Below are 13,618 nucleotides of genomic sequence, written 5' to 3'. Positions count from 1 at the left end.
CACATAAAAATCTGTGATTTTGGCACTTCAGCCGTGAATGTGGGCAAGGATGACATCTTGGAAGAACTTGTTGGCACGAAGGGTTACATCGCGCCTGAGGTAAGGAACATCCCTGAGTGATTGATGCCGATAGTAGGATTGAGTACTAATCTGAGTATCCAGCTCATATCTCATCACAGACCGGTCCTCATAGGCTCAATGTGTAAATCTCCTCCCCGGTATATTCAGCTCATCTCCTATCTTATGTTCCTACAGGTATTGGATAGAGAAGGCTACAATCAACTGGCCGATTCCTTTTCATTTGGTGTCATCCTGTACATGATGATTGTGGGGACGTCTCCATTCTATAACAGTGGCGATATGGACGACTACCATGAGTCTTTGGACAACGTCCTATATTTCCCACCCTGCATCTCCAGCGATGAGCTTGACATCCTAGAAGGGGTAAGTAGGATTAGGTGAGGAAGTATGATGGTAGATTATAAGGAAGGATAGATGACATGAAGCTGACAGTCCATAGACATTGTGTAATATCATATCAGTAATAATACATAATATAATGATCAATGGTCTCTCTCATCTTCCAGCTTCTCTGCAAAACTCCATCTGCTCGGTATGCCATAACATCGTTCATTAGAGAACGCCCATTCTTCCACTCCATAAACTGGAGCGACGTGGAGTCCGGCAGAGCCGAACCACCGTTCCATTACGAAAATGTAAGTATAGCACATAGGGACATCCATAGTGTTACCTCTGCCCAGTAGTACACATACCCACCATACACCTCATCATTATATCCCCCAGGCGCCAGTTCTAAGAAATGTACATTTCTCTTCTTAAAAAGGAGAAAAGCAGCGCTCACCTTTAAAAATCACTTTCTTAATAACATCCTTTAAGACATATCATCAGTAGAGAGAGAAGTATCAGGTGCGACTGTTCACAGAGTCCAGCCGATATGTTCTACAGGACATTAATAAAGGAGTATTTTTATACGGCGAGTGACGCTTTTCTTCATTTTTGGCCTGCAATTGATTCCCCAGTTTGGTGTCTATTAAACTGAGCTCCCCTGTGGTCCACGGACCCTTTTTTAAATGTGCAACCTGCGATATTGTGATCTCCGCCCAGACTTTATGATGGTGTCGTGTCGCTTCCATTTCTTTATTTTGAATATATTTCTTTTCTTACAGGAGTAATAGGCTGATATAAATCAGCCCCATTCCAGCAACATCGAGGAATGAAGCTTTAATTAATCGGATGAGACAATTACCTGGACTTTCTAATTTACCGGACTGTGACAAATACTACAGAGCTTCCACCACATTAACAGCCACGTTGATTCGAGCACCAAACATCCAGGGATGTATTCCGATCGCCATATTTGGGGTCAGGAAGGAATTTTTTTCCCCTGAGGATATTCCAACAACAAGTCCTCGGGGTTATTTTTCGCCTTCCTCTGGATCGAAATGGCAAGTAAACAAAGGCTGAAATTGAAGGAATTCTTTCAGCCAAACTTGCCATTTGGTTGACTCATTTACACTGTGGTGGCAAGGACAAGACTACTGGATATGGACAGAGAAGGCAGCGGCTGCTCCTTCTCCACCGGATATGGCCAAAAAGAAGGCAGCGGCTGCTCCTTCTTATACTTGGCCATAGGCCGTGGTCACCCTTGCGAGAAACTCGCACGAGTCTCGCGTCTCTATACCCGGCACTGCCACCGGCACTTGGACCTTAGCGCTCAGCTGCATAGAAACAAACTCCGGTCCTGAGTGACAGCGGCAATTGTGACCCCGGCCGTATACAGACACTACCGGGTCATGGACAGAATGAAGAAGCGGCTGGTCCTTCATCTACCTGTCCATGGCCAGACAGAAGGCCATATGGTTGATCGTGGTGCTGTAAGAATCCAGGAAAACTCCGTCTACACAGATCACACGTTACACATTCCTGCTCTTCTCCTCTCCATCGTGTGTGATCCAGACCTGGATGTGCAAAAACAGCACAAGTACAACCAATGGCCCAAGGAGCGGAATCATCAACATCTGCTCCTTTCTATAGAAAGTTACTGTATCTACAGATTTTCTTATTTCTTCTTTGCATATTAGCAACAACTTTTATGCAAAAATAAATATATTGAACATCTATGCTGCTTCTAGAACGATTCTTCTGACAGAACTGCTGTTTGTTACTTTTACTAATATCCCGGTGACCTAATGTAATTGTGGAAGGGGCTGAATATCTCGTAAGGATTTCTGCATTCAGTAAAATATTTAAGTTCTAAAAAAGATGAGAGAATTTAATCTACTGAAACTTTACAAATATCCTCATATACTGCTCTCCCAGTAGCATAACTTCTGGAGAAGCAGAGGTTGAAGTCGCCCCAAGCCCCTCACTCAGACGGGCCCTCCCAAAGCTTAACTTATCGGTGAGGGCAGCCAGATGATACAGAAAGACTTGATACAGAATAGCAGGGGGGCACACTAGACGAGCCCTGGGCAGAGATAAGGGGGATAGAGCGACATGATGAAGTCTGTGACTCTGAAGTACAAGGTGCTCAGTGCTCAGAGACATGGCCGAGGTGAGGAAGGCTGAACCTGACCACCACTGAGCAAGACACAGAAGTACAAGGTGTTCAGTGCTCAGAGACATGGCCGAGGTAAGAAAGGCTGAACCTGACCGAGCAAGACACAGAAGGTGAAACATCAAGACTGAACCAAGAAATATCTGAAGACAGATTTTTTAAAGGTTTTATGGACTGATGAGATTAGAGCGACTCTTGATGGACCAGATGGCAATGGTTGAAGAAGTAACTGGTACAAACATCTATTTTGACACCAGCAAGGTGAAGGTGAGGAATAGCTATGGGTTGGGATTATTAATGATGAGCTTGATGGACCTTTTCAGGTGGCAGATGAACTTGAAATCAAGTCTCAAACCTATTACCAGTGTTTAGGAGACTCTTCCTTCATACAGTGTTACAGGAATAGATTTGTATATTTCAAGAAAATTATGATTGTTCTGCAGGACAATGCTCCATTGCAGCATCAATGTCCCCACTGCTCAGCTGCCAGTAAAGATTAAAGAATAATGATACAACCCCTTCCTCACCGGACCTAAACCATTATGAGTAATTATGGGCCCTTCTTAAATGGGAGATTTACGGTGAAGAAAAACAGACACATTTCTGTACAGTATAACACACAAAAATGAACTGTAACCTTTAATTAAAAAAAGGGGTCTAGTTCTGAGAAAAGATCCATGCTAAAATTATTTTTAATAGTTATTGGCGAGCACTAAAATGCTCGTTGTTCGGGTCGAGCAAATTGTAATACTCGGGTACTCGGACAGATCAACGAGCCCAATGTAAGTCTATGGGAGACCAGAACATTTTTACCGCAATCTCCCCCGGGGGTCCTTTTAAGGTCTAAAAATTTCAAAAAATGATGGAAACACTGCTGAAATGACACGGGGACATCATGGGGATCGCCCCTGGAAGCATTCCTGACTCCTAGTTCACAGCTTTAAGCAATGTTTTCAGAGTTTCATGCCATTTTTACCGATGCACCAAAAAACATACCAAAACAGATTTTGCTGGGAAATATGTTAGGGTACATCCTTTCCAGGTTAATGACTTGTATATAATGCAAAATAAATAACCCCGTACCAAAATGTTCCTCCCCCACTTGGGCTATGCTCAGAAGCAGCGTTTTTTAAGCTTTTTTCAACTTTAACATTGCTTTCAACCAAAATAAATGCATTCACTGGGAAAGGTCATTGTAACATTTACCAACCCCAGCTGGTCCTTTTGTGTGTGTGACACATAAGCAGACCCATCTTGTTTCATTTATGATGGAGGGATTACAGGGGCATCAGGGAGCATTAAGCTGCTTAAAGGGCCATTATTAAACAGTGGGTCTCCTAAACTGTTATAGCCTTCTAGCTATTGAACCCATTCTATGCCCGGGTGGTGACCATTTTTATTGGTATATGGTCTCCCATCCTGGTATGTGCTGCCCCCCTCCTATCCTGGTATGCATGGCACCCCCTCATCCCTATAATGGTATGTATGGCCCCCTCATCCCTATAATGGTATGCATGGCCTCCTCATCCCTATTCTGGTATGTATGGTCCTCTCACCCCCCCAAACCTGGTAGGCATGGCACCCCATTCCTCATCCTCGTATGCATGGATCCCTCACCCCCAATCCTGGTATGCATGGTCCCCTCACCCCCCAATCCTGGTATGCATGGTCCCCTAACCCCCAATCCTGATATGCATGGTCCCCTCACCCCCCAATCCTGATATGCATGGTCCCCTCACCCCCCAATACTGATATGCATGGTCCCCTCACCCCCCAATTCTGGCATGCATGGTCCCCTCACCCCTTATCCTGGTATGTATGCTATCTCTCACCCCCTTATTCTGATATGTAAGGTCCCCGTCACCCCTATTAAACTGCACACATACAAAAAAAATATTTATACTCACCTTTCTTCCCTGTGCTCCAGAACTGTCCTGTTCTGCCACAGGCCGGGGGAGGAGTGCAGCGCTGGAGTGCACGCATGCCCATACTGCGCTGTCCAGCGCCATATTGCTGAAGACACACCGCAAATGTGTCTTCAGTAAAATGGCGCCAAATAGCGCTATGCGCATGCACGATTGCGACGCCGAACTCCTGCCCGGTCTCCAGTGAGAAGAGAAGCACCACGGCATCACTCCTCACGGTCAGGTGAGTATGTAATATGGCGCCGGAGATCGTGGTATGCATTCAGTGTCTACGCGTACCACGATCTCCGGCGCCAGGCTCGGACTGGCCCATAGGGTAACAGGGAATTCCCCGGTGGGCCCCTGTGCAGATCTGGGCCCCCAATCCCATTGTGTGGGCAGAACTTGGCATAATTCACTCTATGCAGAAAAAAGCAGCATCTCATCATTCATTAACCAAAGTTGCCAGTTTCCTCCATACACCCAGTTCGGAGAAGATAGGGTCACCTTAAAGCCAGACCCCTTATATTTACCCAAAGTCACCTCGAAGTTCCACAGGCTTCAAGAAATAGTCCTCCCATCCTTCTACCCGAACCCTTCTAACCCGACTGAGCAGAAGTTCCATTCCCTGGATGTGAGAAGGTGCCTCCATAGTTACATTGCGGCCACGGAGCCATGGAAAAGGGACAATGCTCTATTTGTATCGTTTCAGGGAGCTAGGAAAGGACTTAGAGTGTCCAAGAATACCCTAGCTAGGTGGATTAGGGAGGCTATCTCTTTTGCTTATACAGCAGGTGGGCTGGAGATTCCGGAAGGCATAAGAGCGCACTCTACTCGCGCCATGGCGACATCCTGGGCGGAGAGATCGGAAGTATCCATCGAGGACATATGTAAGGCGGCCACATGGTCCTCTCCATCAACTTTTTTCAACCACTATAGACTAGATTTAGGCGGGTCCGCCGACCTCACATTCGGGAGAAAGGTGCTTGAGGCAGCTATCCCTCCCTAGAGTTCTCCTCATCTCTGTAAATCTCTTGTGGTGCTGTCATGGCGACTGAATAAATGCTCAGCTACTTACCGGTAGCAGTGTTTTTCAGGAGCCCATGACAGCACCTTCACATTCCCCCCCTCTGCTTTCATGTATTGGGTCAGCATCTTTACTCTATTTAAAGAATTAGCCACAGTAGTAGGGACGTGTAGTTTGACTGTACATATTTAAGTTGCTACTAACCTGGGAGGTCCTCTCATGCTCTGTAATCCAACTGAAGCGGGAGAGAGGGCCGCCCTTTTTATGTCTGTAGGTTTCCTGTCCCCGAAGGGTGGATCCCCTCTCTCGTGGTGCTGTCATGGGCTCCTGAAAAACACCGCTACCGGTAAGTAGCTGAGCATTTCAGAACTTTCCCAAATTCCTATGAAAAAATATTCAGCACATTCTGCATTGAACTACTGTACCCAATTTATTATATATTTTAGGAGTCGGAGTCGGACCATTTTATACCGACTCCGACTCCACCAAAATGAGCTCCGACTCCACGACTCCGACTCCACAGCCCTGGTGTTTATACATATCTGTGGTGTCCAGTGCATTGAATAGGTATTCATGCCTCATGGGTCATGGTCCTGCATGAAGGTCAACCTACACTCTAATCTCGTAAGCTGCAATAGACTTAAAGGTTTTCCTCTAGGATTGCCATTTTATTTAGTTCCATCCATCTTCCCTTCAGCACTGAGCATGATGCTGCCACCACCATGTGCGATGGTGTTTTAAGGGTGAAGTGCAGTGTTCATTTTCCACCACACATAGCATCCTCTATTTACTCCTATAATGTCTACTGTAGTCTCATTGGACCAAAGCATCTTCTTCCACATGATCGGTGTCAACTAAATGTCTTTTTGCAAACGGTACTTCTTGTGGCTTTTTTTGCCCCTCTCCCATAAGGGCCAGATTTGTGGAGTATGAGACTAAAGCCCCCATTACACACTGCGATATCGCTAGCAATATCGCTGTAATGTCACCGATTTTGTGACGCTGCAGCGATATTGCTAGCGATATCGCTGCATGTGATACTTACCTCCGACCCGCTCCCCCGCTGGTTATCGCTGATCGCACGAGAAGCTCCTGGACCATTCCTCGTCGGCCACTTTCTGCTGGGCTTCCTGCTGTGACAACGAGCGACGCGTGGACACGGGCGGGAGGACGCAGGATCGCCGCGTCTGACAGGCAAGTAGCGATCCCCGTCCCCAGCGATGTCGCTGGTGAGATCTGCCTGTGTGGCAGCTCACTAGCGGCCACCTAGCGATGCACCAGCGATCCTGACCGCGTCATATCGCTAGTCGGGATCGCTGGTGCATCGCTAGGTGAAACGGTACCCTAATAGTTGTCTTGTGGACAGATTCTCCCACCTGAGCTGTGGATCTCTGCAGCTCCTCCAAAGTGACCATGAGCCTCTTGTTTGCTTATCTAATTATTACTTGCTTGGACTGTGAGGTTAGGTGGACGGCCATGTCTTGGTAGCTTTATAAGTTGTGCCATATTATTTCCATGTTTAGATGACTGAATGTCAGGTGTTCAGAGCTTGGGGTATTTTTTTCATAACCTAACCCTGCTTTACTCTTCTGTACAACTTTATCCCTGGCCTGTCTAGTGTGCTCCTTGTTTTTCATGATGCTGTTTGATCACTAATGTTTTCAGACAAACCTCTGAGGTCTTCACAATGTATCTACCTCTAATTCCTACATAGAAATATAAAATAAGTGCAAGTTTTTTGGACTTGGAAGTAAAACATTTTGTATCATATATGCTTGATAATTTAGGGCGCCCTTTATTCTTATACCATTATTTTAAGGCATTGTGATCTACAATGGCAGTATAAAATCTCGTGACTTATCCTTCTGCTCTGCCTCTGAGTTCATGAACTGGTACCTAAAAGCAGTCAAGGCTTCCTTACAAACGTCCTGAATTTGCCTGACTTTCGGGAAGGGTAGAACGTTCCTCCAAACTTCCGATACGTTTCGTGCATTTCTCGGAGTGGTTTCGAAGGCTTCCTTTCGTTTGCCTAGTCCTTCCCCATGAGTTATATCGTAGATCTATTGACTAAGATGGTCCATCAATTGTAAATTTGCAAATTTATACATCTCCTCCACTTTTTCTAATGGGTTTCTCACCAGATCTTCATACCTGACCAGCATGTATTTCCCTTTTAGGAATGGAGGAGGTTTGTGGGTGGCTGTTTTGTACATAATAACGTGACTCTCACAGATTTTCTGTAAGACCTCATAGTTTGTGTCATTTATCTTCATGCCGTTCGTGTCGAGGATGATGCCATTGTCCCCCGCAAGAGCTCTTGGAACCTGTCCACGAGACTTGCCGACCGCTTGAGGGTCTCGTACCAAATGAAGAATTTTCATTTTTAAGGAAGGGTCTTTGAGAAGAGGATAGAGCACCGTGATGTCCAAGAATCGAAGCTCTTTCACAACAATGTGGCTGTATTTTTCACATGCCTCTTCCACTTTACTAAAAGAATCATTTCCGCAAAGTTTCCTACAAGCCGTTCCATTTGTGATGTTGGAACGAGAAAAGGAATAGCACGCGGGGGGTGAACAGAGAGCTTTGTTGGAATACCAATGGAATAGATTCAAAACTTTCTTCTTATTTTCTATGTATGTATCAAACACAGACATATCGCATTTAAAGACCGATCGGACCATGTCGCTTACGGCTATGTGAAGAACGTGGGCACTGTAGCGCGGTAGGGTCTTCCATACGTGCCAAGCCGGCTCCATCAAGTAGAAGACATCAGGGTACTGGCTAAAAATCTGAGCTAAGAGCGATGATCCAGATCTCCACGTGGAAAGGATGAGAAGATGAACCTTCCTCAGCTCTTCGATAGTTGGTGAATTAACATATGATTTTTGGTGTAAATTAACCAGGAAAATGATTTGTAGGAATATTACTACAGAAATTAAACTGCCCATCACCCTTATCCTGGCCATGGTTTCCAAATTACCTCTTTCTGTAAAAAAAAAACAAAAAAACACAAATTAGTTAAATCCATCAATTAATAAGAATAAATTGTAAGCTACAAGTTACAAAGGTATACTTGATAAAATTTTAGTAAATCATTAATGTACAAAATCAACCACAACATTTGACACTTCTATCATCGTCCCCTCCCTAGCTAGGGCCTATCGCTAGGGTTAGGCAGGGATTAGGGTCCTGCTTGGCAATAGGTGCGAAACCTAATTAGGGATGTCAGGAGCGACAGGGTGTTCTTATTATCCCCCAGCATGTTTTCACTAACACATCACAAGCCTAAAGAAAACTGGTTAACGGTGAAGGGCTTTTACAAATGTGGTGCTAACATTTGTAAAATATGCAAATATGCCCAAATTTCTCAGGAATTCACTAATAATGATCATACTTCATGTTTTAAAATAAAAAATTATATCAATTGCAATTCTAGCAATATAGTGTATAAAATTAATTGTGAACAATGTGATTTATCCTATGTTGGTTGCACCTCGAGGCAGCTAAAAATAAGAATAAGGGAACATTTAAATGATATTAGCAATACAAATAATTTTATACGGAATGTCTCAGCAGTTTCCAAACATTTTATTGATTGCCATGCCCGCAATAAATCACACCTTAAAGTTCAGGGAATAGAAAAAGTAAACCTGTCATCCTGTGGGGGAGACATCAGGCGATGTCTCCTTACTCGGGAAGCATTTTGGATATACCATTTAAATACTAGATATCCAAACGGTCTCAATAAAAGACATGATCTATTGTTGCACTATTGTTGAATTTCCCCTCTTTTTTTTTTTTTTTCTATGTCGCTTTTGTATTTAATTACATGTGTCCAATTGGATTGGCTCATGTGATCATGTGATTTTTATATGATGTTTTATTCGTTAAGCTACATATATATGTCTAATCTAAGGCAAATTTCAAACATGGCTTTGACAAAGACCGTCTGGTCGAAACGCGTAGCCTGTCATCTCTGTTGTGGTGAGGTTATATGGAGAGTCTTCACCATTGTATGTTTTAATGGTTTTTCATTAAAGAAGATTTTAATAGCAGCTGGAGCAGAACTTTCCTTCTATGGTCTATGACGTTGGTCCGCACGGAGCTCCGAGTTTCTGCGCTTGATCTCTGGTGAGCTGGCTATTTCTATTTGTTCTTAGATCTGCCTAGGGGTCTCCACTCCCCCCTTCTTTAGTGTTTGGGCCTCCCCTCCCTTTTCCCATTGTTGTGCACCTTGCTTCTCCCTCACCCAGCGTGACTGTGAGTTACTGATTTATTTGAATATACTGTGTGATTATTTTATTTGGCACACAAGCCTTCGAAACGATATAGATTGAAAACAAGACTAAAAATCAGGACATTTGGAGAAATAGTATTCAAAAGTTCAGTAGGAATCAAAATTAAATGGATAGAAAAAATGGAAATTGTCACGTTAAGGCTGCGCTGCGGTAATGAAGAGCCTTGGGATTACAAATTGTTTTTTATTAATACCAACGTGTTTCTGCACCGAACCGGTTCCTATGTCAAGGCATAAAAACAGGATTTCTGGATTGCTTACCATAAAATCTGTTTCTCGGAGCCTTCACTGGGGGGCACAGAAACCATAGGTGTATGCTGCTGCAACTTGGAGGCTGACACTATGTACAGAAAAAGGTTAGCTCCTCCTCCGCAGTATACACCCCACCGACCGGCACTAATTTTCTCAGTTAGTGAGAAAGCAGTAGGAGAAGTAACAAAATAGAGTAACAACAGCACAGACAACTCAACTGTAACCAACAACCAACAGAAGAACAGGAGTTGCAGAAACATGGGAGGGTGTTGTGTCCCCCAATGAAGGCTCCGAGAAACAGATTTTACCGTAAGCAACCCAAAAATCCTGTTTTCTCTATTGCTTCATTGGGGGACACAGAAACCATGGGACTTCCCAAAGCAGTCCCTGGGGAGGGAGAAGCAAACTTCCATTAGGTCTGAGAACTCACCACCGCTGCCTGACAGATCCTTCTGCCTAGGCTGGCGTCCGCCGAAGCGTAGGTGTGGACCTTGTAAAATTTGGCAAACGTGTGGATCGAAGATCAGGTTGCAGCTTTCCAAAGCTGCAGCGCAGAGGCTCTGTGGCGCACCGCCCAAGAGGCACCCACTGCCCGGGTAGAGTGAGCTCTAATTCCAGAAGGGGGCACTCGATGCTTGACCCGGTAGGCTTCCAAAATTGCTGCTCTGATCCAGCAAGCAATAGTAGTCTTGAAGGCCAGCTGACCTTTCCTCGCACCATCTGGAATGACGAGAAGTGAGTCTGTCTTCCGCAAGGGAGCCGTCCTAGCCAGGTAGACCTTCATCGCCCTGACCAGGTCTAGCTTGTTAAAGGAGCGCTCCAGAGGGTGGATTGGACCCGGACAAAAGGATGGGAGAACAATGTCCTCATTTAGGTGGAAAGTGGACACCACCATAGGGAGAAAGGAAGGCGGGGGCCGCAGGACCACCTTATCCTGGTGGAGCACCAAGAAAGGGGGGCGACAAGAAAGGGCCGCCAATTCCGAAATGCGCCGGATGGAGGTGATAGCCACCAGAAAGGCTACTTTCCAGGAGAGAAGACATAGGGAGACTTCTCTGAGAGGTTCAAAGGGTGACCCTTGAAGAGCCTCCAGGACCAGATTGAGATCCCATGGATCCACGGGAGCATGGTACAGAGGTGCCGCATGAGCCACTCCCTGAAGAAAGGTCTTGACCTGCGGACAGGAGGCCAACGTCTTCTGGAAAAGAATTGAAAGCTAAACTGACACTAAGCTAAACTGAGGAAATTAGTGCCGGTCAATGGGGTGTATACTGTGGAGGAGCTAAACTTTTTATGTACATAGTGTCAGCCTCCTAGTGGCAGCAGCATACACCCATGGTTTCTGTGTCCCCCAATGAAGCGATAGAGAAGACCAAGTTACGCTGATGGGTAACTTGTTAAGGGTTATTGTGAGGACACATCATTGTATCTTAATTAACCAGATACCTATTTTTAGTGTTTCTTTCTGGTTGGTCAAGAAAACAGACTGATAAAAGAAAGGGTCATGGAAAAATGATATTTGCTGATATGTTGATTACACATTGTCCAGGCCAGCTAGTTTGTTTGTTGACTTTTAAAATAGAGAGGAAAAACTATGCAAATAGATTAAATAATCAAATAATGTGACTTGCTCTCATCACCATTCTTCACTTTTACCTGTGAATACTGGATGAAGGACATTTGTTAGCTATAAAAAGAGGTTACATGCCTCCGTATGAGAGAGGCAGATGTTCAGTCAAAACATCCGAAGGACCAGAGACTCTTTACAGGAGAGCATCCCAGACAGCATTGCTCCATCATGAGGAACAGAGATTTGATATTCTACAGGATGCCAGCTTAGGGGATCTTGGGCCCGGCTGGAAGAATACAGATTCTGCTCCTTTGCCCATCACTGACTCAATGATACATTTGTGAAAGCCAGTAATGGGACCCTGTGGTCGCCTGGCTCCATGGACATGTTCGGAGAAGCCAGGCTGTGACCCTCAACTGGCCTTGTACCTCAATGGACTGTCATCTTCCTAAGCTTGTTGTTACCTTCTCTCTGTGCATGTCACAGGTGGGATAGTCGTCTGCGGAAGCTGAAGCCAAGGTTGTGACCCTCCGGTCAACTGGCGTTGTACCTAAATGTATTGTCACCTTCCTAAGCTTGTCATTACCTCTTCTCTTGCAATAGGTGGTAGTAGTCGGCCCTGGAAGCTCTGAAGTCAAAGCTGCTCTTGTCCCAGCGAGTCAGCGGCAGGGTGAGACTCCGTAATGTGCACCATCTTGGTTATTTTGCTAGGACTGTGCTACGTGTTATCTGCCCGTTTGTGGTTCAATAAAGTATTGCTACTCTGTTTTACCCTCACCCTGTTTTGTCTGAGTAGCATTATGCCCACGGTCATGATCATCATTCTACAGTATATGCTCAATATGATGCATGTAGGACACAGCTATTCAATATTGTCCAGTTTGGTAGATTTCATGTACTGTATATGGGTGTCGAAAAGGAGTTTCCGAAGATCTATGCTCCCTAGCTGCAGTTTGTTTAAAAAAAACCAAACCTATAGCTTTAACCCCCTCCCCAGGTCCAGCACTGAGTCTACTGAGTCTCTACCACTGCTCCCGGTGTCTGATATTGTCTGCAACAATAACGCCGTATCAAAAGCACTGCAGCTAATCTGCTCAACTTAAGCAGAGCCTTTTGAGCACAATAATTGGCTGCAGCGATGTCGACGTGACGTCAGCAATAACAAGCAGAGGGAGAAGCTGCAGAGACTCAGCGCTGGACCTGAGGAGGGTGAGAAAAGTGCTGTTTGTTTTTTGCAACAAACTGCAGCCAGAGGATGGATTTTTCTAAAATTCCTTTAAGATGCTGAAATGGAGATAAACTAGGGATTATAATTGTGAAAAATACAGTATTTAACTGAGGTCCAGGGGTGGACATATCATTGGTGCAGCATGTGCAGCCACACAGGGTACCAAGAGGTGAAAGGACTATTTGACTGCAAAAGTGAACTCATCGATCTCTGATGTGCACAGAGATTTTTCAGTTTTCCCTTGGCAGATGGTGTTGTGGAGGATAAGGGTCAGGGAGTTTGAATTGTAATACCAGGCCATATTGTTCTTCATCAGATAAGGCAGAGACATTTGGCAGCGGCTTTTTCCACTTTAAAAATATATGAACGCTGGTCCAGTTATAAATATGGGGATGGCGGGAGAAATAACTTTTTGTCAAATAAGTGCTCAACTAATATGTGTATGTCCAGCTTAAAGGGAATCTGTCAGCAGAATCTACTCTCCTAAGCCATCCATATTGGCATGTAGGTCATAGGAAGCTGAACAAAATGATATTTTGATATCTGCGATCTGATGTTTTATTGCAGAGAAATCCACATTTTTCTTAATATGTAAATGAGCTCTTAAGATCTATGGGCCGGACATAGATCTCCCTGAGAATCTGCCTCCAGAACTTATGGTAAATGAAAGGAGACATTAATAAAGTTAGACATGTAATGACTGACAGTCCGCTCTTCTGGTCCTTTTGGCCCATATTAATAGACCAATGCTAATACAGTATA

General features: G+C 44.7%; 1 pseudogene; it reads right to left on the bottom strand.

Moving 5' to 3' along the window:
- Positions 1–7,338: 7,338 nt before the first annotated feature.
- On the bottom strand, positions 7,339–8,475 carry LOC141095143 (carbohydrate sulfotransferase 6-like; annotated as a pseudogene).
- Between the last annotated feature and the right edge of the window lie 5,143 nt (positions 8,476–13,618).

The sequence above is a fragment of the Dendrobates tinctorius genome, unplaced genomic scaffold (assembly GCF_039654945.1).
Source record: "Dendrobates tinctorius isolate UK_male_01 unplaced genomic scaffold, ASM3965494v1 ptg000067l, whole genome shotgun sequence".
Classification (NCBI taxonomy): Eukaryota; Metazoa; Chordata; class Amphibia; order Anura; family Dendrobatidae; genus Dendrobates; species Dendrobates tinctorius.
This window is presented reverse-complemented; position numbering and strand designations above follow the sequence as displayed.